Below are 16,985 nucleotides of genomic sequence, written 5' to 3' on the forward strand. Positions count from 1 at the left end.
CAGCACAAAAAAAAAGCAAATTTCAGCACAAAAAAGCAAATTTCAGCACAAAAAAAGCAAATTTCAGCACAAAAAAGCAAATTTCAGCACAAAAAAAAGAAAATTTCAGCACAAAAAAGCAAATTTCAGCACAAAAAAACCCGAATTTCAGCACAAAAAAAAGCAAATTTCAGCACAAAAAAGCAAATTTCAGCACAAAAAAAAGCAAATTTCAGCACAAAAAAAAGCAAATTTCAGCACAAAAAAGCAAATTTCAGCACAAAAAAAAGCAAATTTCAGCACAAAAAAAGCAAATTTCAGCACAAAAAAAGCAAATTTCAGCCTCCAAATTCTATTCCCAGATATGGAATATTCACGTTTTCTCTCTTTTCAGGAATCCCAAATCCCTGATTTTATTCAGCCCAGCAGAAATCCATAAACTCCCCAGAACCCCAAAATCAGCTTTGGGATCATCCCAAAGCCACATCCAGATAATCTGGGATAATTCCAGACTCCAAACCTCCCTGGGCAGCTCAGCCCAGTGCCTGAGCACTCTGGGAGGGAAAAAATATCCCTCATTTCTGATCTGATTGTTTATATATATTATTATATATATAGGTATAGAAATTATTTATATTTATATTTATATCTATATGTATTATTTATATTTATATTTATATTTATATTTATATTTATATTTATATTTATATTTATATTTATATCTATATTTATATTTATATTTATTATTTATATTCATATTGAATTATTATTTCTAATTTCTGATCTGATTATATTTATATTATTACATATATTTATTATTTATATTTATATTTATATCTATTTTTATAGTATTTTATTATTTCTAATTTCTGATCTGATTATTTGTATATATATCTATACATATATCTATATTATATTATATTATATTATATTATATTATATTATATTATATTATATTATATTATATTATATTATATTATATTATATTATACTATATTATATTTTCTAATTTCTGATCTGATTATTTCTATTTATATTATTATATATATTTATTATTTATATTTATATCTATATTTATATTGAATTATTATTTCTAATTTCTGATCTGCATATCTATATCTATATCTTATATTATATTATATTATTATAATTTCTAATTTCTGATCTGATTATATTTATATTATATATATTATTTATATTTATATCTATATTTATATCTATATTTATATTTATATTATTATTTCTAATTTCTGATCTGATTATTTCTATTTCTATTTCTATTTCTATTTCTATTTCTATTTCTATTTCTATTTCTATTTCTAATTTCTGATCTAATTTCTGCCCTGGTGCAGTTTGAGGCCATTTCCTCTCATTTTCTCCCTCCTGAGCTCCTTTTCCAGGCTCAGCCTTTCCCTTCCTGCTCCTCACAAAAATTCATTTTCCTGGCAGTTTCCAGGTTTTCCAGCCCCACTGGGCTGTTCCATCCCCGGAGCCCTTTCCCTGCCAGCTCTGAGCCCATCCCAGTGAAACTTCCTGGGAAATAATGGAAATGGAAATAATGGAAATGGAAATGGAAATGGAAATGGAAATAATGGAAATGGAAATGGAAATGGAAATAATGGAAATGGAAATAATGGAAATGGAAATGGAAATGGAAATGGAAATAATGGAAATGGAAATGGAAATGGAAATAATGGAAATGGAAATGGAAATGGAAATGGAAATGGAATTGGAAATGGAAATAATGGAAATGGAATTGGAATTGGAAATAATGGAAATGGAAATAATGGAAATGGAAATGGAAATGGAAATGGAAATGGAAATGGAAATGGAAATAATGGAAATGGAAATGGAAATGGAATTGGAAATGGAAATAATGGAAATGGAAATGGAAATGGAAATGGAAATAATGGAAATGGAAATAATGGAAATGGAAATAATGGAAATGGAAATAATGGAAATGGAAATAATGGAAATGGAAATGGAAATGGAATTGGAAATGGAATTGGAAATGGAAATGGAAATAATGGAAATGGAAATGGAAATGGAAATGGAAATAATGGAAATGGAATTGGAAATGGAAATAATGGAAATGGAAATGGAAATGGAATTGGAAATAATGGAAATGGAAATGGAATTGGAAATGAAATTGGAAATGGAATTGGAAATGGAAATGGAAATGGAATTGGAAATGGAATTGGAAATGGAATTGGAAATGGAAATGGAAATGGAAATGGAAATAATGGAAATGGAAATGGAAATGGAAATAATGGAAATGGAAATGGAAATGGAAATGGAAATAATGGAAATGGAAATGGAAATGGAAATGGAAATGGAAATGGAAATGGAATTGGAAATGGAATTGGAAATGGAAATAGAAGTGGAATTGGAAATGGAAATGGAATTGGAAATGGAAATGGAAATGGAATTGGAAATGGAAATAATGGAAATGGAAATAATGGAAATGGAAATGGAAATGGAATTGGAAATGGAAATGGAAATAATGGAAATGGAAATAATGGAAATGGAAATGGAAATGGAAATAGAAATGGAATTGGAAATGGAAATGGAAATGGAAATGGAAATGGAATTGGAAATGGAAATGGAAATGGAAATGGAAATGGAAATAATGGAAATGGAAATGGAAATGGAATTGGAAATGGAAATGGAAATAATGGAAATGGAAATGGAAATGGAATTGGAAATGGAAATGGAAATAATGGAAATGGAAATAATGGAAATGGAAATGGAAATGGAATTGGAAATGGAATTGGAAATGGAAATGGAAATAATGGAAATGGAAATGGAAATAGAAATGGAATTGGAAATGGAAATGGAAATGGAAATGGAATTGGAAATGGAAATGGAAATGGAATTGGAAATGGAAATAATGGAAATGGAAATGGAATTGGAAATGGAAATAATGGAAATGGAAATAATGGAAATGGAAATGGAAATAGAAATGGAAATGGAATTGGAAATGGAAATGGAAATAATGGAAATGGAAATGGAAATAATGGAAATGGAAATGGAATTGGAAATGGAAATGGAATTGGAAATCCTCCTCTGTGCCAGCTCTGGGATTCCTGCATTGGGATTGGCTCTGGGGCTGGGGATGTGCCCAAACCCCAAACGACCCCAAACCCAAAATCCAAAGCACAAAACACAAACCCCAAAACAACCCCAAACTCCAAAACAACCCCAAACCCAAAACCCCAAAACCATCCCAAACCCCAAACAACCCCAAACCCAAAACACAAAACAACCCCAAAACAACCCCAAACCCCAAAACAATCCCAAACCCAAAATACAAACCCCAAAACACAAACCCCAAAACCATCCCAAACCCCAAACCCCAAAACAACCCCAAACCCCAAACAACCCCAAACCCAAAATACAAACCCCAAAACACAAACCCCAAAACAACCCCAAACTCCAAAACAACCCCAAATCCAAAACCCCAAAACCATCCCAAACCCCAAAACAACCCCAAACCCAAAATACAAACCCCAAAATACAAACCCCAAAACACAAACCCCAAAACCATCCCAAACCCCAAACAACCCCAAACCCAAAACACAAAACACAAAACAACCCCAAAACAACCCCAAACCCCAAACAACCCCAAACCCAAAACACAAAACAACCCCAAAACAACCCCAAACCCCAAAACAACCCCAAACCTCAAAACAACCCCAAAACCTAAACCCCAAAACAACACCAAACCCCAAAACAACCCCAAACCCCAAAACCCAAACCCCAAAACAACCCCAAAACCCAAACCCCTAAACAACCATAAAACCCAAACCCCAAACCCCAAAACCCCCAAACAATCCCAAACCCCAAAATAACCCCAAAACCCAAACCCCAAACCCCAAAACCCAAACCCCTAAACAACCCCAAAACCCAAACCTCAAAACCCCAAACCCCAAAACCCAAAATAACCCCAAACCCCAAAATAACCCCAAACCCCAAAACCCAAACCCCAAAACCCAAAACAACCCCAAACCCCAAAACCCCAAATCTCAAAACCCAAAATAACCCTAAAGCCCAAAATAACCCCAAACCCCAAAACCCAAACCCCAAACCCCCAAAATAACCCCAAACCCCAAAACCCAAATCCCAAAACAACCCTAAACCCCAAAACAACCCCAAACCCCAAACCCGACACTACACCAGCCTGGGGATCCTGGCCAGGAGGGGCAAAGCAGGAGGGGAGAGTTGTGGGAAAAGGGTGGGAAAAGGACAAATAAAAAAAAAAAGGAAAAAAAAAGGATGGAAAGGGGGAGGAAAAAGGGAGAAAAGAGATGAAAAGAATGAAGAAAGGGCAGAAAAATGGCAGGAAAAGGGGAGGAAAAGGGAAAAAAAGAGGAAAGAAAAAGGATGGAAAATGATGGGAAAAGGATGAAGAAAAGGCAGGAAAATGGAAGAAAAAGGGGAGGAAAAGAAAAAAAAAAAGAGGAAATAAAAAGAATGAAAAAGGACAGGAAAAAGGATGGAAAGGGGCAGGAAAAGGATGGGAAAAGGGAAGGAAAAGGGGAGGAAAAAGAAAAAAAATAGGAAAGAAAAAGGATGGAAAAGAACATGAAAAAGGATGGAAAAGGGGAGGAAAGGGATGGGAAAAGGATGGAGAAAGGGCAGGAAAAGGAAAGAAAAGGAAAGAAAAAAGGAAAGAAAAAGGAAAAGAAAAAAGGGAAAAGGGCAGGAAAAAAATGTCAGGAAAGGGCAGGAAAATGATGGAGAAAGGGCAGAAAAATGGCAGGAAAAGGAGAGGAAAAGGGACAGAGTAAGGACAGAAAAGGGACAGACAAAGGGCAGGAAAAGGACAGGAAACACAGGAAAAATACAGGAAAAGGACAGAAAAAAAGGGCAGAAAAGTAGAAGGAAAGGGCAGGAAAAGAGGCAGAAAAAGAGTGGGAAAAGGACAGAAAAGGGAGAAAAAAGGGATGGAAAAAGGGAAGGAAAAGGGACAGAAAGGGACAGGAAAAGGGGCAGGAAAAGGGTGGGGGAAATGACAGAAAAAAATTACAGAAAAAGGGCAGAAAAGTAGAAGGAAAGGGACAAGAAAAGGACAAGAAAAGGAACAGAAAAAGGGACAGAAAGGGACAGGAAAAGGAACAGACAAAGGGACAGAGTAAGGACAGAAAAGGGACAGACAAAGGGCAGGAAAAGGACAGGAAACACAGGAAAAATACAGGAAAAGGACAGAAAAAAAGGCAGAAAAATAGAAGGAAAGGGCAGGAAAAGAGGCAGAAAAAGGACAGAAAAGGAACAGGAAAAAGGACAGAAAAAGGACAATATTAAGGACAGACTGCCAGCCCAGGCAGGGCAGGAGGGAGGGAATCCCCAGGCAAGGAGCCAGGAGAGAAATGGGGAGGAGGAGGAGGAGGAGGAAGGGATGAGAAGGGAGGGGCAGCAGAACCAAAACCTCCAGAGAGGAATGAGGGATTTGTGTTTGCAAAGGAGCTGTGGGACTGCTGGGAGATGAAAGAAACAATGGGAAGGGTTCCACTGATTGATGAATTTAAAAAAAAAAAAAAAATTTAAAAAAAAAACCAAACATATATATATATATAACACCCCACAGCACCACAGGCTCATTTCTTACTCTGAATAAGAGTTTCCTAAGGCACAGCTCATTAATTTTTACATCAACGAGATCAGAAGATCAAGCACTTGAATCAAACTCTGCCCTCCTTGGGAATTTGGGGTCATGTTAAAAAGTTTGGGGTTTTTTTGATTTATACATCAAGTTGCATTAAACCCTAAGTCCAAAATCCCAAATAATGAGTTGAGCTGCAGCTTTCCAAGGAAAAGCTGAGGCTGCCCCATTGCTGGAAGGGTCCAAGGGCAGGGGAAGGTGTCCCTGGGGTGGCACTGGGTGACCTTAAACATCCCTGCCAACCCAAAGCTGTAATCAGGCCTGCCATTAACTTATTTTAATTTAATTTAGTCAGGTCTGCCATTAATTTCTTAGCCTCAGCTCTCTCAGAACACACAAGTGGCTTGTTCAGCTTTGCAGAGCTTGGGACATCCCCAAACCATCCCTGTCCCATCTCTTTGAGGTTCCCCAGGGAAGTTTCTCTTAATTCATGAGAAATTGTCCCTGTGCAGCCCCAGGGGAGCCTGGCTGCTGTGCCAGGGCTGGTCTGGCACGTGGTGAGGGATCTCACACCATCTGTGCCCTCAGAGCTGCCACACACTCCTACAGAATCCCAGGATGCTCTGACAACCACACAGCTAAAAATCAAACAACAACAACGGGGCAGGATGGGGCTGGAGGGGATTTGGGGCAGGAATTGCTCCCTGGATCCCTGAAATGTTCAGTTCCAGGTTGGACACTGGGGCTGGAGCAGCCTGGGGCACTGGGAGAGGTCCCTGCCATGGATGGGGTGGGATTAAATGGGATTTGGGGTCCCTCCAGCCCTGAAATGGGATCCCATGACTGCTTGCTGTTTATTCAGAAATGAGTCACTTCCCCTGCCAGCCTCAAAAAAACTGCAGGGTTTATCAAGAACACTGCAGGATTTATCAAAAACACTGCAGGGTTTATCAAAAACACTGCAGGGTTTATCAAGAACACTATAGGGTTTATCAAAACCCTATAGGGTTTATAAAAAACACTATAGGGTTTATCAGGAACACTGCAGGATTTATCAAAAACACTGCAGGATTTATCAAAAACACTGTAGGGTTTATCAAAAACACTGCAGGATTTATCAAAAACACTGCAGGGTTTATCAAAGACACCACAAGGCTCATCTCCCTCTGTCTCTGCCACGAGGCTGAGGAGTTTCTCAAAACCGAGAGAAATCTGAATTTCTGGCAGATCCCTCCCTCCCTCTCAGGGAAACCACACACCAACTTCCTGCTGATCTGCAGCCCCAAACCAGCAAAATGAGCATTTCCAGCAGAGCAGCCCCAGCTCCAGGCAGCCTGGAAACCCAAATTCCCCCAGCCAGGGGCACACTCAGAGCTCCCACCCCTCCTTTTTCCCCCGGAGGGGTTTTCTCTGAGCTCAGATTGTTTTTTCCTGCTGTGCACAGGATTCACACCACAAGTCAGAGCTTTCACCCAGCAGGGTGTGAAGCCACAGTGCCAGGCAGTGAAAGCAGCTTGGCTGGGTCAGCCTGCCCCAAACCCTCCTGCCAGAACAACATTTGGGGGGGCATTTGCTCTGGAATTTTGCTGTTTTAAACTTTTCCTGCTTTTTGAAACTCACTTTTAAAAGAGAGCTGCTTTTGGCCTAAAGCCTTGTAAAAAAAGCTTCCAAAATTAAATAATGGAGTTGCCATCATTAGTGTGTGGTTTGGATAAAAGTGTGTAATACTACATGTAAAGAATGTGGAATTTAAGGTTTTAGAATATAATAACAAGTATGGAAAAGATGGAAGTTTTCATGCATTAGCTTCTCATCTTTTTTGTTCTTTCTTCTTTTTAAATTTGAAGTAGTATTTTTAGTTAAACAGTTAAATAGAAAGTGCAGGTCACAAGTGTTTAGTCATTAAGCTAAACCTATAAATAATATAATGTTAGCTTTTAATTAGATTGTTTAAAAGACCTTGCAATGAGCAAAATCCAGCTCCATTTTCTCACTTCTAGATTATTAACTAGAGGTGCTGTAGCACTCATTGTACTATAAATAAAAATTAATAAACAAACAAGTCCAAATACAAAACATTGTCTCCCACACCTTTAATCCTAACTTTAACTAAAAACAAAGGAAAAACAACAAATAAAAATCTCTAATAGTGCACCAAAGTGGCTCCTCCTTGTAACCTGGGATAGATTCCTGTCCATGGCAGGGGGTGGAGTGGGACCAGCTGCAACCCAACCCATTCTGGGATTTCCAAGAGCTCTGGGAAGTGCCAGGGCATGGGATGTGGGATGTGGGACAAGGGATTTGAGATTTGGGACATGGGATGTAGGATCTGGGACAAGGGTTTGAGATTTGGGACATGGGATGTGGGATTTGAGATTTGGGACATGCTGAACTCACAGAGAACCCGAGTGCCAAGTGAGCACCACTGTGACACCTCGTTCAAGTGTGGAATGGTTTTGGGAGGGATTTTTAATAATTTTAAATAATCCCATCCCACCCCAGCCATGGCAGGGACACCTCCCACTGTCCCACTGTTCCAGCCCCAGTGTCCAGCCTGGAACTGAACATTCCAGGATCCAGGGGCAGCCACAGCTGCTCTGGCAATTCCATCCCAGCCCCTCCCAGGGAACAATTCCTGATTCCCAATATCCCATCAAACCCTACTCTGAAGCCATTCCCTGTGTCCTGTCCCTTGTCCCCAGTCCCTCTCCAGCTCTCCTGGATCCCTCCAGGGGCTCTGAGCTCTCCCTGCAGCTCCTCCTGCCCAGGTGAGCACCCCCAGGTGTGGCAGCCTGGCTGCAGCCCTGGGACACACCTGGAGTTGGGATTACTGAGCTCAGACTGGGATTACTGAGCTCAAACCGGGATTATTGAGCTCAGACCGGGATTATTGAGCTCAGACTGGGATTACTGAGCTCAGACTGGGATTACTGAGCTCAAACCGGGATTACTGAGCTCAGACTGGGATTACTGAGCTCAAACCGGGATTATTGATCTTAAACCGGGATTATTGAGCTCAAACCGGGATTATTGAGCTCCAGTTTGAGAGCAGCAGCCCCGGGCTGGGCAGCACCGACCCCAGCCCGGGCTGAGCCCCGGAAACCCGGGAGGGAAAGGGAGGGGAGGGGAGGGGAGGGGAGGGGAGGGGAGGGGAGGGGAGGGGAGGGGAGGGGAGGAGAGGAGAGGAGAGGAGAGGAGAGGAGAGGAGAGGAGAGGAGAGGAGAGGAGAGGAGAGGAGAGGAGAGGAGAGGAGAGGAGAGGAGAGGAGAGGAGAGGAGAGGAGAGGAGAGGAGAGGAGAGGAGAGGAGAGGAGAGGAGAGGAGAGGAGAGGAGAGGAGAGGAGAGGAGAGGAGAGGAGAGGAGAGGAGAGGAGAGGAGAGGAGAGGAGAGGAGAGGAGAGGAGAGAGCGACCCCGGCCCCGAGCGGCCACCAGAGCCCGGGCACCAAACCCAGCACGGCCCTAAACACCGCATGGCCCCAAAACACCGGACCCCCAAACCCCGCATCCCCCCTAAACACCGCACCCCCAAACCCTGCATCCCCCCTAAACACCGCCCCCCCAAACCCCGCACCCCCCCCCAAACCCCGCATCCCCCCCGCACCCCGCACCCCCCCCCGCACCCCGCAGCGCCCGGCCCCGCACCCACCCGCGGCCCGTGCCGAGCCCAGCAGGAACAGCGGCAGGAACAGCAGCCGGAGCAGGAACAGGGAGAGCGGCGGGGAGCGGAGCCGTGCCCGGCCCCGCATGGCCCCGCTCGGCCGCGGGTCCCCGAGCCGGGCCGGGCCCGGCCGCGCCGAGCCGAGCCGGGCCGGGCTGGGCTGGGGCGGCCGCACGCTCCGGCCCCGCCGGCGCCAGCGCTTCTGTCACCGCCCCTGTCACCGCCCCTGTCACCGCCCCTGCCCTGTCACAGCCCCTGTCACCTCCCCCGGGGGCTGGCCCGGCCCGGCCCCGCCCGCAGGGTGCGGGATGGGCCTGGCCCGGTGCCGGTTCGGACGGGCTGTGCCGGGGATTGCCCCGGGTGTTTCTGCTGGGGCCGCGCCTGGCTCTGTCCCGGCTCCGGCCCCTTCTCCTGTCCGGGTGTCTGCCCCTGTCCCTTCCTGCTCCCGCCTTCATCCTCAGTTATTGTCCTTGTCCTTGTCCTTGTCCTTGTCTTTGTCCTTGTCCCTGTCCCTATCCCAATCCCTTTATCCCTATCCCTATTCCTATCCCTTTATTCCTATCCTAATCCAAATCCCTTTATCCCTATCCCTTTATCCCTATCCCTTATCCCTATACCTATTCCTATCCCTATCCTAATCCAAATCCCTTTATCCCTATCCCTTTATCCCTATACCTATACCTGTTCTATCCCTATTTCTATCCCATTACTCCTATCCCTTTATCGCTATCCCTTTATCCCTATCCCAATCCCTTTATCCCTGTTCCTATCCCTATTTCTATCCCATTATTCCTATCCCTTTATCCCTATCCCATCCCCTGTCCCTTTCCCCATCCCTGTCCCTGTGGTTGATGTAGACACATCTCACCCCAGGTTATTCCAGCTGCCCAGGGCACAGCAGCAGTTCCTGGTGACACTGACCCCAAAAAACTGCAGGCACTGGTGACACTGACCCCAAACCTGCAATTCCTGGTGACACTGACCCCAAACCTGCAGCCCTTGGTGACACTGACCCCAAACCTGCAATTCCTGGTGACACTGACCCCAAACCTGCAGCCCTTGGTGACACTGACCCCAAACCTGCAATTCCTGGTGACACTGACCCCAAACCTGCAGCCCCTGGTGACACTGACCCCACATCTGCAATTCCTGATGACACTGACCCCAAACCTGCAGCCCTTGGTGACACTGACCCCAAACCCGCAGCCTTTGGTGACACTGACCCCACAACTGCAGTTCCTGTGACACTGACCCCAAACCTGCAGTTCCTGTGACACTGACCCCACAAGTGACCCCACAAGTGACCCCACAAGTGACCCCACACCTCCAGCTGGTGACACCGACCCCAAAAACTGTCGCAGCCGCTGGCGGCGCTGGCTGGGGCTGCGTCTCCCCGGGGACTGTGACTCGATTGAAGAAAACGCGTTTGAGGAACTGCAGCGGGTCTGGGAGCCCCGGCACAGCCGCGGTTAAAGCAGAAAAAGCAGAGGGGATTTCCTGAGCACAGCCAAAATCCTCTCCGTGAACCCTTCAGAGAGGAAATGCGCTGCTAGCAGCATCATCATTATTATCATTATCATTATTAATAACCGCAGTATTATGTCAGCGGGACTGCCAATAGAGGAAAGCGAGCAAGGTCAGGGTATTTAAATTATCTCCAATTAACCCTGATGATGTTTGGCTGCCCGGGGGTCCCTGGGGGTCCCTGCCGTGGATTTTCTGTGCGAAGAAAAGCAGCAGGAGCAGCAGGGCAGGGCAGGGCAGCTCTGATTCCCCACGGATGAATCACTTGAATCACTGGATTCCGCATTTTTCTCCCTCCAGGGGGAGATTCCCGCCTCTCTCTCAGCCCGGGGCTGTTTGCAGGGTGGGGCAGCCTTAAATCAGGCGATAATCACGATCAACCAGGTAATAATCTCAATTTTTAACCCTGACACAAAGGATGAACTCCGAAAGGAGCATTAAATCCACCGCGGACCCTGCGGAGGGTGACGCATCCCCAGCGCTCCGGGATTTCCCTGAATTCCGCATGTGCTGACACCGAGATCCTCGAATCGCCGGGGTCAGGGACAGGCTGTGACTGCCGATGTGCAAAATATTGTTTAGTGTATAAAACAAAAACCTCTCTGAGCTCCTCGGAGAGGGAACAGAACCCCGGGATTGAATTAAAACCGTTAGAGAAATTAAAATGTATCAATCCACATGGTCATGAGGTAATAGTGCAAATTTGAATTTTAAATAAGTAGGAATATTATTAAGCCAAATAGACACGAAGTAAAAGTGCAAGTTTTGGTGTTAAGTAAGCAGGAATATACTTTAAGTACCTAAAGTCTGGTTTAAAGCCCAAGCCTAGTTAAAAGTTCAGTAATTTAGCCCAGACATAACAAAAGCATTGCTTGCATTTCTAGGTAAAACAGATAGAACCACTCACAAGAATAAATAGAACTAAATTGTAAATTGCAAATTGTAAATTGTGTGTATTTATTATGTAATTATGTGTAAGGACTGACACCACTTTGGTACTTTAGAATTGAGCTCTGAAAGGTGCAGGAAGAATGGTTTAGATTTGTGTTTTTAGCTCACTGGATGATTGATGAATAAAAACTCCAGTGCTGGGGTGAGAGATCACCAGCAGCACCAGGCAGAAGAAGAAAATGAGGAAGAAGAAGAAGGAAAAGAAAATCCCAGGGAGCTGCTGCTCTGTGCCAGAAAGGTTTTACTTTTTAGCATGAACTTTAATATTCTGAATTCTTTGACTTCCAGACTGATGTATTCCTGCAATAAACAACTTTACAGCAACCAACAACTGCTTCTTTCTCTTTAAAGAAATTCAGAGTGGCTGGAATTTGAGGGGCACCTTCATTAACGAGATTCTGATTGATGAAGGAAGTGTGGAGGAACTGGAAATTAAAGAAACTCCACTTGTGACTTATGCAGGGGGGTTCCCCCTCCCTGCTGCAAAGGACAGGTTTTATTACAGAAATCCCAGAATTTGTTTGCCCTTTGCCAAACCAGAAGGGAAACTCGGGCAGGGTTTTGGTTTCACCCCAGCCCTGTCTTGTCTGGAGCTTCCTGATAAATCAAAACCCAGGAAATTAAGATTATACTGCCCTGGAGGCCTCTCTGGTAGGAGGGGGTCAAAGTGAGAAAAGGTTAATGAAGATGTGGCTTCCACCATGGGTTGATGAGGGATGGTTTATTAAAACTGGGAGCTTAAGGAGAATGGAGAATAAAGTGATTTAATGGAGAGGGAAGAGAGAGCTGGATTTTTAAATCGAAAATAAAATAATAAGAAAATAGTATCAATAATCCAGGAAACCTGCAGAACCTACAGGAGCAATTCTGGGTGTTGGCTTGCTTGTCTTTGAGCCCAGGGAGAGGGAAGCAAAGTGAATGTCAAATCAGACAGGGGGGGTAAATGATTTCCTGATTTTCCTGCAGCCAAATTTCCAGCAGTGAATCTTGAAACAAAAATTGAATCGGAAAAAAGATAAGGAAAAAATTAAAATAGAACAGAGAGAGGGGGGAAATGAATCCACTGCCAGAGCCAGGGGCAGTTCCACATCGGGCAGGGATCAGAATTTGAACAATTTTAGGACCACAGTGGTCTGGGAGAGAAATCAGCCTCCTGTTCCTCAACTGTCCCTCTGTTCATGTGAAGAACCACGGGGAGCTCAGACAGGAAACTGAACGAGAGAAAAACAGGAAGGATCCCCTTTCCTGTTCAAATTACACTTCAAAAAGCTTTAAACAAATTCCAGACTTATTATACCAAAAAGCTCTTCAAATTCTGACCTCATTCCCTGCCTCTCCTGGTGTTTCTGCTGCTTGGATTTTCAAACTGCTTCCTGGAAGAGAAGCAGAGTTGAGTTGTTTGAAAGTGGCTTGACCTGAAAAGGAAAAAAAAATTCTTACAGAAAACCCACATTGGTCTGATCAGCTGCAAATTTGGCTGTGTTGATTTTTTGGGATGAGCTGGATGCTGATGGGGCTTCTTGGAGGGAGATGGAAAATTATTTAGATGTGGGAAGAGGCATCTCCAATTCAGAGAGGAATTTTGGTGCCAGTTTCCAGCCCAGCCCTGCCCTCTGGCAGTGTCCTTGTCCTTGTCCCCTCTCCTGGAGCCCCTTTGGGTCCTGGAAGGTGCCACTTCTAAATGTCCAGGAGCAGAGGGTGAAGGAAATTCTGCCACCCCAGGAGCAGATTTGGGTTTTAATGGATGATTTTTAAGGTCCTTTCCAGCCCAGCCCAGTCTGGGGTTCTGTGATTTCACGAGGCTCAAGTTTGGGCACAGTTTGTGACTGTAAAAGGGAGAAATCACAGAGATCAAAAAGGAAAGAAAACAACTCCTCCCTCCCTGGTTGTGTTCAGTGTTCTGTGCCCTGACCTGGAGCAGGATTTGGGGTTTGCTGTGAATTCAGAGCTGGGCCAGGCTTTCCTAAAGCCTTTGGGGCCATGGTGTGTGTGCATTTCACCACGAGGATTAAAGTTTAAAAAAAAAAAAAAACCGACCAAACAAGGGTTTGGTGATTCACTTACAGTAAATCTGTGGTGAAATCAAGGAGACAGAGGAAGTGCAGTGAGGCAGAGCCTGATCAGAGCAGTTTCATGAGCAGAGTAAACAGAATTTACTCATGTGCAGAGACAAACACTCCTTTATCCCCAGCCAGGAATGGACTTGCCTGCCTGACCAGCTTTTCTGAGGAAAGGCTTGTCTGGGAGTGGAAATTCATCCTTAATTTGGGTGGCTGAGGGGTGGAGAGTTGTGGGAACAAAAGGATCCCAGTGTCCAAAAAAATCCAGTTCCTCAAATGGTGACATTTGGGGAGAGTCACAGAATTTCAGCCTGGTTTGGGTTGGAGGGACCCAAATCCCACCCAGAGCCACCAAATCCATGGCAGGGACACCTCCCACCTGCCAGGGAGCAATTTCCAAATCCCAATCCCAAAATGCCACCCAGCCCTGCCCTCCTATCACTTTGTGCCCCTGGGAATTCCAGCCCCACCTGCCAGGGAGCAATTCCCAATTCCCAAAATCCCAAAATCCCAAAATGCCACCCAGCCCTGCCCTCCTATCACTTTCTGCCCCTGTAAAAAATCTCCCTTTTTTTAACCCCTTCAGGCCTGGCAGGGGCTCTGAGCTCTCCCAGCCCTGCAGCAGATCCCTCCTGGATCAGGTTTTGGTGGGGGATGTGCAGGAAATTAAAACATTAATTTAAGGAATGCACCTTCTCTGGTGACAAACCTCCCATGTTGTGATGTCACCCTGTCCCCAAGGGCCACATCCAGACCCCTCTGAGATTTTCCAGGGGAAATGAGGGTTTTTTTTTTTTGTGGGGGGGAAAGGACAATTCCAAACCTCCCTGGGAACCCCAACCCAGGGGCTGATGATAAAATATTTCTGATTTTTGATCTGAACCTGCCCTGAGAAGGGAGGGGTGAGGGAAGGGTCACAGCAGGGAAGTGAAGAAGCTTCGAGGCCACCAAGGGCTTTGAGAAAAACCCCAAGAGCCAAAAATGGCATTTGTGGGGAAGAGAGAGGGGAAAAAATGAGTCAGGGCAGGAGCTCAGAAGTGAGAGGGGGTGAAAACTCCTGATTGAAAAAACAAGTCCTGATAGAGGCAGGGAGGGAGAAGAAAAGATTTTCCAGGGGAAAGAATAATTTTTCCAAGGGAGAAAATAATTTTTTCTAAGGGAAAGAGGAATTTTTCCAAGGGAAATAATATTTTTTCCAAGGGAAAGAGGAATTTTTCCAGGGAAATGAAGAGATTTTTCCAGGGGAAAAAAAAGATTTTCCAGAGGAAAGAAGAATTTTTTCCAGGAGAAAGGATTTTTTCAAAGGAAAGAAAAGTTGTTTTTTTTTTTTTTTTTTTTTTCCCCAGTGGAAAGAAGAGATTTTTCCAAGGAAAAGAGGAATTTTTTCCAAGGAAAATAATTTTTCCAGGGAAATGAAGAGATTTTTCCAGGGGAAAGATTTTTCAAAGGAAAGATGAGTTTTTCCAGGAGAAAGAATTTTTCCAAAGGAAAGAAAAGTTTTTTTCCAGGGGAAAGAAGAGTGAATTTTCCAGGAGAAAAAAAAAAGAGATTTTCCAAGGTAAAGAATTTTTCCAAGGGAAAGAGGAGTTTTTCCAGGAGAAAGATTTTTTTTCCTGGGGAAAGAAGAATTTTTTTCAAAGAAAATAATTGGGATTTTCAGGAAGGATAGTTTCCATGTCACCACACCAAAACCATACAGGAACAAGACAGGGATAAGAAGCAAATGTGCAAAATTTATTTATTATGTTCTTCAATGAACACAGGGATAGGAAATTTATAAAATTAGGTAATATCTTCAAAATTAAAAGTAAAAAAGGAAATATAAACATCAAGAGTTCCCAGTTAGAACAAACAACTGCAGCCCATGGGATGCTCAAACCCAGCTCACTCTCAAACAGTTTCTTCAATAAAAAAATCTTCATTAAAAAGTTTCTTCATTAAAAAAAAAATAAAAAAGACTCTGGAAGAGTCAGCATGGAAAAGGTGGAACGTGGCAACTGAAATGTCACTGCTGAGCTGGGCAGGGAAAACCTAGAGAACAGCACTGGGGAGCTCAGCCTCTGCTCCAGGCACCTCCTCTGGTCCTGTGATTCCAGAACCCTGAGGATCCTGTGAGGAACCCAGGAGGAACCCATGAGGAACCCATGAGGAACCCGTGAGGAACCCGTGAGGAACCCCTGAGGAACCCATGAGGAACCCATGAGGAGCCCGTGAGGAACCCATGAGGAACCCGTGAGGAACCCCTGAGGAACCCGTGAGGAGCCCGTGAGGAACCCGTGAGGAAGCCATGAGGAACCCATGAGGAACCCATGAGGAACCCGTGAGGAACCCGTGAGGAACCTGTGAGGAACCCATGAGGAAGCCATGAGGAACCCATGAGGAATCCATGAGGATCCCCTGAGGAACCCATGAGGAACCCATGAGGAACCTGTGAGGAACCCATGAGGAACCCATGAGGAACCCATGAGGAACTCATGAGGATCCCCTGAGGAACCTGTGAGGAACCCGTGAGGAACCTGTGAGGAACCCATAAGGAGCCCATGAGGAACCCCTGAGGAACCCATGAGGAACCCGTGAGGAACCTGTGAAGAACCCATGAGGAACCCGTGAGGAACCTGTGAGGAACCCATGAGGAACCCATGAGGAACCCATGAGGAATTCCTGAGGAATCCATGAGGAACCCATGAGGAACCCCTGAGGAACCCGTGAGGAACCTGTGAGGAACCCATGAGGAACCCATGAGGAATTCCTGAGGAATCCATGAGGAACCCATGAGGAACCCATGAGGAATCCATGAGGATCCCATGAGGAACCCGTGAGGAACTCATGAGGAACCCATGAGGAACCCATGAGGATCCCATGAGGAACCCGTGAGGAACCCATGAGGAACCCCTGAGGAACCCCTGAGGATCCCATGAGTAACTCCTGAGGATCCCCTGAGGATCCCCTGAGCAGTCCCAGCTCCTCTCTCTGCTCTGCTGCTCTCTTGGCACCTCCAGCCCTCACCTGCTGACTCAGCACTGCCCAGGGGCTGAGTGAAAATTCCACAGGATTGTGTCCAGCAGGGATTTCCTCCTGGGAGTAAACACTGTGGGAGTGACTCCACCTGGGAGCACCCAGCTTTTGTTCAAGTAGAGAAGTGCCCAAAGCTGCTCCTGGTGCAGAGGGACAGCCCTGGGGGGTGGGGACACTGGGGACACTGGGGACATT

At 44.8% G+C, this 16,985-nt stretch overlaps 1 protein-coding gene across 2 annotated transcripts in view; it reads right to left on the reverse strand.

Annotated features, from left to right (window-relative positions):
• The window catches only part of IFNAR2 (interferon alpha and beta receptor subunit 2), an 844,054-nt gene that overhangs the window by 771,417 nt on the left and 55,652 nt on the right, over window positions 1-16,985 (reverse strand). The gene's annotated exons all lie outside the window — the stretch shown is intronic.

This window comes from Erithacus rubecula, assembly GCF_903797595.1.
Source record: "Erithacus rubecula genome assembly, chromosome: 1".
Lineage (NCBI taxonomy): Eukaryota > Metazoa > Chordata > Aves > Passeriformes > Muscicapidae > Erithacus > Erithacus rubecula.